Source organism: Pleurodeles waltl, chromosome 4_2 (genome assembly GCF_031143425.1).
Source record: "Pleurodeles waltl isolate 20211129_DDA chromosome 4_2, aPleWal1.hap1.20221129, whole genome shotgun sequence".
Classification (NCBI taxonomy): Eukaryota; Metazoa; Chordata; class Amphibia; order Caudata; family Salamandridae; genus Pleurodeles; species Pleurodeles waltl.
In genome coordinates, this window is record NC_090443.1 from 2,541,717 (window position 1) to 2,552,191 (window position 10,475).

The window sequence follows — 10,475 nt, forward strand, 5'->3', positions numbered from 1 at the left end:
CAATGAAGGACTGGCAGTCAGAAAGCATTGAAAATTATGTCACAGCATTTGGCCGTCTTGGAGTGAGGCACACACTTTAAGTAATGAAGCAAAAAACAAAGTTGCTTAAACAGTGTTACTCAGAATACAGTGATATCCTTCAAATATAAAATTCAATAATCAACTTGCTATGTGCATACAGCAGTATCACGAGGCACCATATGTTCCATGATCAATTTCACATACAATGGTAAATAGAACATAGAAAAACCGAACATTTGAAAAAAGAAACAAAACATAAAAATATATATAAAATAAAGTCCAAATGGGCAGTGCCTCATAAATAAATGATAATTATAATTTATCCAAACTTGAAAATAATCACTTTTGCATAAACCCGCATATGATCCAGACTGATTCAGAGTACTAATTGGCATACAAGAGAATTTGTGAAAATAATATATAATTATATGCTGCACTGCATCTTCTAACATAAGTCTAGCCCCAATGAGTGAATTCTTAGGCCTTACACACATATTACTTGATCGAAGTTGTCAGGCATTACAGATAACTGCCAGTAATATAAAGAAAACTCGAAGTGCTCAGAAAAATATAAGTTAGAAATAAGTCATATCACCCAGTGACATCCTTCAAAGTGATGGGAAAGGGTGGGGTAGGGTGCCCAGCCGGAGCCCCCTCTCGATTCCCAACAAAGCTAGGTGAGAGTCCCTTCCTCTCCTCCCTAAAGTAAAAAATATAAAAGAAACAGGTATCAACCATAACAAAGGAAACATTTTAAATCATAGCCGCATACATCACATACAATACTGAAAACTGTTCCAGATGGACATGAAGTTCTTCATCTGTGTTAAGACCTTTGGGTGTTTTTTTTAAGCTCAGCAATCAACCTTAATTACTGTTTCCTGAGCCTAGAGACCCTGTCACTATCTCTAGGATCTACAACAATGTGTTCTATACCAAAATATTTCAATAACGTTCGGTCACTATAATGATGTAATTCAAAAGGACGCGCAACTGGGTGGTGCCTGTCCTTATTAGTGATGTCTCTGATGTGTTCTAGTATTCTCTTCCACACAGGGTGTATAGTGCTGCCTACATACCAGAGATCACAGGAGCATTCCAGTATGTAGACAACAAAACCTTTGCTGTGTGTAAGAAATAGAGCTATAGCCTTCTGTGCAGTAGTATGTGGTATGGTGATCTCCTGTGACCAGCGTCACGCAACACCTCTTTGGGCAGCATGACGTAGTGGTAGACTTGAAAGAAGAAACAAACAAAAAAAATATATATATATATAATATATATATACATATATATGTATATTTATATATATATATATATATATATATATATATATATATATATATATATATATATATATATATATTTACAGCGGAAAGCAATTTATTTAGACATAGGTGGCTCGTGCCAAGGTGATATTTCTAAGAATGCTTCTGCTAATGGATAATCTAGGACTTCCATACTTTCCTATTTAACTACGTAGCTGGGGCACTTAATCATGAAATTAGTAACTGTGAGGAGAGGTTGGGTATTCGACCCAACGCATCTGTTTATAATGTGGGTTCTCTGAAGGTTGCCCCTAACATTGTTTCCTTATCAAGTCCTATTGGGCTGACGGTTGGAGGGGCAGGGTTGTTCCTGCCACAAGTACCTCCTTTACCACCATTGCTGATGCCAATCAACCCCTGTTACAAGAAGGGGATAAGGGCTCACCCACAGTTTGGGGCCCCCCAGCTTCTAAGTGTAAAAAAGTAAAGAAAGGGGGCCTGTTATCCATTTGTTGAGTGGCTAAGCATAAGGGAAAGGCAGTGTCTTTAGTGCCTACGGTGAGCATTAGAGACAATCAGAAGTCACACAGCACAATCATTAATATAAATGCTCTTACTCCATTATTGAAACCTCTCATTGAAGCGACGGTTGATAGATGTTTAACCAACTGCATGAACAAACTGTTAGCCATTGAGGCCTTAAAGAACTTAGGTCCATATTTATACTTTTTTAGCACCGCATTTGCGTAATTTTTTTAGGCAAAAGCGGCGCAAACTTACAAAATCTAATTGTATTTTGTAAGTTTCCGCCACTTTCGCGTAAACAAAATGGCACAAATGCGGCACTAAAAAAGGTATAAATATGGGACTTATTGCTTTCTTGTAATGTCAGTACATCTGGAGCAGGTCTCAGTATGAATGCTATAGGTATTGGCCCTTTTGCCCATGAAAGGAATTTGTTAATAATAAATATAAACCCGGCACTGTTGCCAGAGGGCAGTCACTGTGGTGTTACTTCTTCATCCTTCCCTGAAGCAAATGCTGCAGAAGGTACATGGGACCAACGTAGCATTTTACCTCTGAGCTCTGGTTCTCCCCAACGTTCCAGCAAAAATATTTCTATACCTTTAGTACCTACTAGGGAGACAAGGCATGTAAAGGAGGGGTTGCAGAGAGGCCTTCTTTGGAACAGGACGGTGGGGTACATCGCAGGCAAATGTATGATAAGTCTCCTACTGCACAAGTAACACTGCATTTCCCCCTTGCCTCTGCTCCTCATATTGTCGTTCTTACTGGTATTCCGGAGTTGAGGAAAGGGACTAGTGAAGGTTATTGGAACTTAAGGAATAAAGTTACCCATTGGCTATCAAACTTGGATCCAGAAGGCCGCCTCCTGCCCAAAAGGATTCTTATGATTAGGAGGGTTGATTGGGTTGTGCCTTCCTCCAAGAACAGCCCTGGAGATTGATTTGTGATTAACTTTGATGGACAGAACATTGTCCTACTGGTTTCAAACCTGGTACCTCCAATAGTTCTTCCATCTTCCATCCAGGCCCTAGTTTTTTTTTATAGGCTGTCGTTGTTCCACTTGTATCACAGCAGGATGGTAATTCTAGACTGAAGCAGGTAGCCGGGATAAGACAACCTGTGGAACAGAGTTTGTGTTATCAACCAACAATAGGTTTGAGGCTTTGGGTTTAGATAGTGTGGACTGACTTCCTCCTTTTTGAGATAAGAGAACACCTTCCAAGGGTCAATCTGAGCCTGTACCTGGTCGATCACCAGCCAATTATTTTATATTGGGGAATTTGTCACCTGATGCTCATGATATTTCTCAGATAGGTCCCAGTGGTAACTTCTATGCCGCTGGGTTTAGGATCTGAAGAGGGGGGTAGAAGTTGGTCTCGTAGAACATAGCGGGGGTTAGAAGTAAAAAGAATAACCTGGAGTGGCTTGCCTATCTCAAGTCCTTTGTGGTAATATGTCTGCAGGATATATGGGAAACAGAGGGTATCATTTTCATGGATGGGTTTAAGTTATTTTTTAACCCTGTGGTGCCCTCGCTCAGAGAGAGGCCTAAAGGAGGCCTATTAACCTTGGTTTCAAGGTCTTTGAGTTGTAGAGTTAGACAGGTGCCAATATCTTTACCTAATGTCCAAGTCCTGGTTTTCTAAGCTACCGGGATAGGTATTTTTGTTTTAGTGAATTCTTATAATGCAACTCATGGACCTCCTTTTTGTGGCACACTTCAGACACTGAGGTCCTGCATAACGGAGCGTGCAAGTGTGGGCTTTGTCTGGGTGGGGGATTTTAATTTACAACCCAGCATTCACTTGTTTCTGTCGTAGGACCATATGTGTGGTTATCACGCTTTGCACCTCGAGCACAGTCCGGTGGGCTATCATTTAAATAGTATTTTAACTAAGTTTAATCTGAAGTGTGTTATGACCGAGGCACACGTAGATTCAGAGGGTAATTTCCCTCCAACTTTCATCGGTCATGGCTCGAAAACCATGTTAGATTATATTTTCTGCTCCGCTTCATTAAGGGATTGGTTTGGCCCTTGTGGCATTAGTGTCTTTATGAAATCTCGTCACTGCTAAAAAGAGAGAGTTTGATATTTGCCTGGGGGAGCAGCCTTTTGCTGGGTCACTTTGGGGGGCCTATTGGGCTATACTGGAGGAACTTCGTGATAATTTGACTCTTCCCTTAGTGCAATGCGCCAATAACAATCTGAGATGGTTTGACAGTAATTGTTCCAATTGTCACAAGTTGCTATTGTGTGCCCTTAAGACTTCTCCTAAAGATTATGGCCTAATTCTTGTCAGACATAGAGCCTATAAACAGGCGATTGAATTCAGGAAGAAAGATCTTAGAGAGGCAGCGTGGTGTGATCTATTGGAGGCATCTAATAAAGCTGACAGTGGCAAGTTTTGGGAGTTAGTCAATCACCCTTTGTTTAAAGGAGATAGTATTCATGGTATTTTCTCCCATATCGTCCCAGAAGACTGCATTAAGCATTTTGAAAGCATTTATGGGGGGGTTCCGAGACTGGCCTAATCACAGCTCCTATTGTGAATCCTGTAGGTGTTAAGACCCGTCTATCCTTTAAAGTTACAGAGGTTGAGTGTGCTATCCAGTCACAAGGCCGCCGCCCCGGACAGAATACCTGCTGACTTATTTAAGGCTGCACCAGGTCTCTGGGCCCTGATTTTAACTTGATTTTTTAATTTAGCTGTGCAGATGGGCTTACTGCGTTCTTGGTCTGAGTCTATCATTGTTCCCATTTATAAGAAGAGTTCTAGGGACCTCCCTAGTTGTTACAGTCCCAGCTCTTTGATAGACTCAGTGGTTAGAGTCATGGGCAGGGTGATTCTTGAGAGGGCTTTGGCCTGGCAGGGGTCTGTTTTGTCAGATTTTCAGTATGGTTTCGGGCCTGACTTGACACCTGTGATCAATGCCTTAATTTTTATATGCTGATTAATAAATATACTGTAGGTAAATCAGGGTCACTTTTTATAGCATACATGGATCTCTCCTCTGCCTTTGACATGGTAAATAGGTCTAAGCTGTGGAAGATATTATTGGAAAAGGGTCTGGACCCAGATATTGTGTGCTTTTAAGTTGATTTGCATAGGGACATGAGGGAGGAGTTTGTTATAATGCAGAGGGGGCGTCTACAAGCTCTTTTAATCTATGGACTGGCGCTTGAAAATGTTGCATACTGGCACTGTTTTTGTTCATGTTCATGTTGTACGAGGATGACCTTGGGTCAGGTTGCTTGATAAGCCTGTGGGTTGTCCATGTAAAGGTGTACGGATGATCACTGCATTATTGTATGCGGATGACATCGTATTACTGTCTAGGACCACAATGGTGTTGCAGACACTACTTGATGGCTTTGTGGACTATATGAATAACTTAGATCTTTCCACAAATTATAGCAAATCCCAGGTGATGGTGGTTTTGCCCAAAGTCGACTAGAGTAAACTCTTTTCATGTATAGAACAATAAGTTGTTGAGAGTTCAAACCTATTCTAATTTGGGCATGGTGTTTGATGCTCATATTATGTGGAGCCCCCTAGTGAAAGCAATGAAGCTTGCCCTTTCAAAAATTATTAGTGCTCTGTTTTCCTTTTCAGCAAGTACGTAGTAGGCCATTGGGAGCTCTGTTGAAGGTTCATCAGGCCAAATCTGTCTCTATGGCCACCTACCACAGTGACATTTGGGGTTATGCCAATGTCAATGATTTACAAGTCGCCCAAAATAGTTTTTGTAGGTGTTTACTAGCAGATGTCGACATCCACTCCAGCATTTCTGATCGATGAAGACCTGGGTTTACCATATATTTCAGACCTTATTGCCCTGTGCCCGTTGATTAGGTGGCTGACTATTTGGGTGTGCATAGAAAATACCTTGGGTAGGTAGATTCTTATAAACTGTTTGGCCTTAGACGGTTGGTGGCCGATTGGCTGGTTAAAATATGTTAGGGATATTTTTGTTAAACTAGGTAGACCAGCCTTGTGTAAATCACCTACCGCCATGATAAAGGCTGACACTGCTTGGACCAAGGTAATTTTTCTACAGTGGAGAATATTGGAAAGGGAGCTGAAGGAAAACACGGTCCATGCCCACTCTCTGCTGGCGACTAGTCTTCTTATTGAACCTTATTTGACCTATTCCTTTAATCTCCATCATCATTATCTTTTAACTAGGTTCAGATTAAATCAGTATAATTTTTTATTAGCACACCCATTAATAGCACTGGAGGCACATCATTAACATGTCAAAAAAGTGCTTGCCTTATTATGCACTTGATTTACAGGGATGGACAGCCTCCCTTCCCCCGCTGAGCCACTCCCTTCCCTCCCTGTTTACCCCATTAAACAGTCTCCTGTCTGAGTTACCGCACTTCTGCCTTTACAGTAAAGAATTTCTAGCTAGGAATGAAGGAGGGTTAAATAACACTTGCGTATTGTTTCGCTGACCTGCAACTGAATGGTTAACAGTAGGCTTCTCTTTGACATGCACACATGCACAGAACTGTTGTAGTAGGGGAAAGGCGTGTGACTGCCTCCCACACACTGAGTGGGTACAGCTTCCATCCTCACAAACAACCACTGTATACATGCACACAGAAGGGTCATTACAATACTTTCACACACATAATATTGTGACAGGCAGTGCCACTTTACTTGGTTTCACAGAACCAGTAAATTCAGGCAGTTGTGCTGTCATCTTCCATCACAAACACACTGTCCCTGCATCCTTGCAGGCAGGTCGCTTCCTCCTCACCACTGCTCCGATAAGTGCTGCCATTGTTTTGGGCTTGTTTGGGTTTGTCTGGGCTTGTTTGGGCTTGTTTGGGCTTCTCCTCTCCCGGAAGGTTTGCGTTGCTGCTTCCCCGCGGCCCGCCCCCCTCCCTCCTCCTCGGAGCTCTTCCAGCTCCTGACTCCTGCTGCCCCCTCCCCCGTACTCCCATTGGAGGTTTCCCTCCCTCCTCCCAGCTGCCACTCCCTCCCACCTCTCCTCTTCTGCGGGCCGCAGCGCGGACGCGCCAAAGGCAATCCCGTCTGCGCCCGTCCGTGCCAAGACCGCGCCCAGCGCCGGACCCCCTGGCCAACACGCCTCCCGAGCCACCGAACACCTTTATACTGCCAACGAACTCCACGCCCTTAATCTAGGATGCTCCTCCATCTGCTTCCAGTCCACACTGACGCGCACCAAAGGACCCTTCTCCTACAAAGCCTGCAATTTCACCTGCAACCTAACCTCCAAACTCCAAATCAAAACACACAACCGCCTAAGATGCATCCTACTTAACACCCGCTCCGTCCACAAACATGCAATTGAACTTTGGGACCTCCTGACCACATACTCGCCCGACGTCGCATTCCTCACTGAAACCTGGATGAAATCGGCCTCGGAACCAGACGTAACCATAGCCATACCAGAAAACTACAAGATCGCCAGAAGAGACCGAAACAACAGAACAGGAGGAGGAATCGCCATAGTCCACAAAAACACCATAAGAGTCTCCACCAACTCCCACAACACCATCAACTCCGCCGAGCACCTCCACTTCAAAATCCACATCAACGCCAACAACACACTCAGAGGAACACTGGTCCACAGACCCCCTGGACCCAGACCGCAGTTCTGCGACGACATCGCCGACGACATCAGCTCCCAAGCCCTCGCCTCAACAGACTACATCCTCCTCGGTGACCTAAAGTTCCACCTAGAAAATAACAACGATATCAACACCACCAACCTAATCGACAACCTCGACAACTTCGGCCTCAAGCAACTCGTCACTTCACCCACCCACTCCTCAGGCCACACACTCGACCCCATCTTCTCAGCCAGCAACCACGTCTCTTTCAGCCACACCACCGAACTCAGCTGGACAGACCACCGCTGCATCCACTTCTTCTACCAGTCACTCACCACCACCGCATACAACCCCCGACACAACTGGAGCAAATCTCAATGAATCAACTGATCTCCACTCTCGCCCGTGCCCCACCCCCGGGAACCCCAGACACCAACACAGCCACCACCAACCTGCATCACTGGATAGAAGATGATGCCAACACCCTCGCACCGCTCAAAAAAAAAACAAACACCTCCCACAGAATCAAGGCCAGCTGGTTCACCTCAGAACTACAGGAATCCAAACGGCTATGTCGCAGAACTGAAACAACCTGGCACCTTGACCCTACCAACTCCAACCACATTGCTTTTAAGGAGGCCCTTCGCAAACATCACCAAATGATCCGCACCACCAAAAGGACCCACTTCAAAAACCGCATTGATGCTAACGCTCACAATAGTGAAGAGCTCTTCGGCATCATCAATGAGCTCTCCACCCCCAGGACCTGCTCCAACGAACCCCCTCCATCACAGAAGTTCTGCAACTTAGTGACAACCCACTTCCATTGAAAGGTAGAAGAAATCCACAATAGCTTCAAACCCCAGACCCACCAGCTGACTACAAACACCCAAGAACCCAACGCTCCAAGCAACACCCACCTCCTCCACACCTGGATCCCTGTCAACATAGAGGACATCGCCACCACCGTGGCCTCCATCCACTCCGGATCACCTTCGGACCCCTGCCCACACCATATCTTCAATAAGGCAAACATCATCATCGCCCCCCACCTCTGCAAAACCATCAACAGCTCCTTCAAGTCAGCCACCTTCCCAAAAAGATGGAAGCACGCAGAAATCAATGCCCTGCTGAAGAAACCAAAGGCAGACCCAGATGACCCCAAGAACTACCGACAGATCTCCCTCCTCCCCTTCCCAGCCAATGTCATCAAAAAATCATAAACAGCCAACTATCCCAGTTCCTGGAAGACAGCAAGGTACTCGACACCTCCCAATCTGGATTCTGCAGAAACCACAGCACCGAGACTGCACTCATTGCTGCCACAGATGACATTAGGACCATGCTCGATGAAGGAGAAACAGCACCACTCATCCCTCCTGGACCTCTCCGCAGCTTTCGACACAGTATGTCATCACACTCTCCGCACACGCATCCACAACGCTGGAATCCACGACAAGGTTCTCGACTGGATCTCGTCATTTCTCTCAGGCAGAACCCAGAAAGTCGACCTCCCACCGTTCCTGTCAGAAGCCTCCAGAATCATCTGTGGCGTTCCCCAAGGATCTTCGCTCAGCCCCACGCTCTTCAGCGTTTACATGGCACCCCTCGCCAACATCGCACGAACCCACCAAATCAACATAGTTTCCTACGCAGACGACACTCAGCTCCTCCTCTCCCTCACAAAAGACCCTACAACTGCAAAGAACAACCTCCACAACGGACTTCACGCCATCGCCAGCTGGATGGAATCAAGCCACCTCAAGTTAAACACCGACAAGACAGAAATCCTCATCTTTGGCACCAACCCCTCAACTTGGAATGACTCCTGGTGGCCCACCTTCCTAGGAACTGCGCCCTCACCCACCACCCACGCACGCAACCTAGGCTTCATCTTGGTCTCCACACTCAGCATGACTCAGCAGGTCAATGCCATCTCCTCTTCCTGCTACAACACTCTCCACATGCTCCGCAAAATCTTCAAGTGGATTCCCATCGAAACCAGGAAAACTGTCACCCACGCCCTGGTCAGCAGCCGATTGGACTACGGAAACGCCCTATATGCAGGAATAAAAACCAAACTCCTAACAAAGATGCAAAGAATCCAGAACGCATCCGCTCATCTCATTCTGGTCATCCCACGCCGTGACCACATTTCCCCCCACCTCAGAGACCTTCACTGGCTACCAGTATCAAAGAGGACCATCTTCAAACTCCTCATTCACGCACACAAGGCCCTCCACGACATAGGCCCAGCCTACCTCAACGACAGACTCACCTTCCACACCCCCACCCGCAATCTTCGATCCGCCAGCCTCGCCCTCACCTCCATCCCGCGCATCCGCCGCACAACCGCCGGAGGAAGATCCTTCTCTCACCTAGCTGCCAAGACCTGGAACTTCCTACTGCTCCACCTTCGCCAGCCCCAAGACCTCTTGACATTCAGGAAACGCCTCAAGAAATGGCTCTACGACCAGTAGCTCCCCCCCCCCCAGCACCTTGAGACCCTAACGGGTGATTAGTGCGCTCTATAAATCCTTGATTGATTGATTGATTGATTGACAAACAGCAGTCAATCAGTTTTGGACTGCAAACCAAAAACACACAGGAAACGTTTTAAAGCCAACCACATGTTGTTGTTGCACCAAAGGATGGGATGTAGGGATGCGGCCCAACCATCTCAAGATCCCGTCAGGTTTTCTCTACTCAACACAAACATAGAAAAATACAGACCAAACTTTTTACAGTAGATATCTAGATCCCGCCTAGATAGTGTATGTGCTGCCTCTTCAAGATCTTTTGTTCCCAGTCGCTTCCTCCCACCCCCCACTAACCATGTTGCCCCCAACTCGCTCTTACTCCCTCCATGTAGCTCCTGTCCCACTGGGAATTTAAAAAAAGCACTATGATGCAGTCAGCCCTGTCCAAGTTATAGCTTTGTTTTCATTACTTTCATCATGCTGCACAGCATCCACATTACTGTACAACATGACTAAATCACATTGACAAAGCCAACAGCTATAGCCAGTGCTTTAAATGGGCCGGTACTCTCCGGTACTGAGTACCGGCAC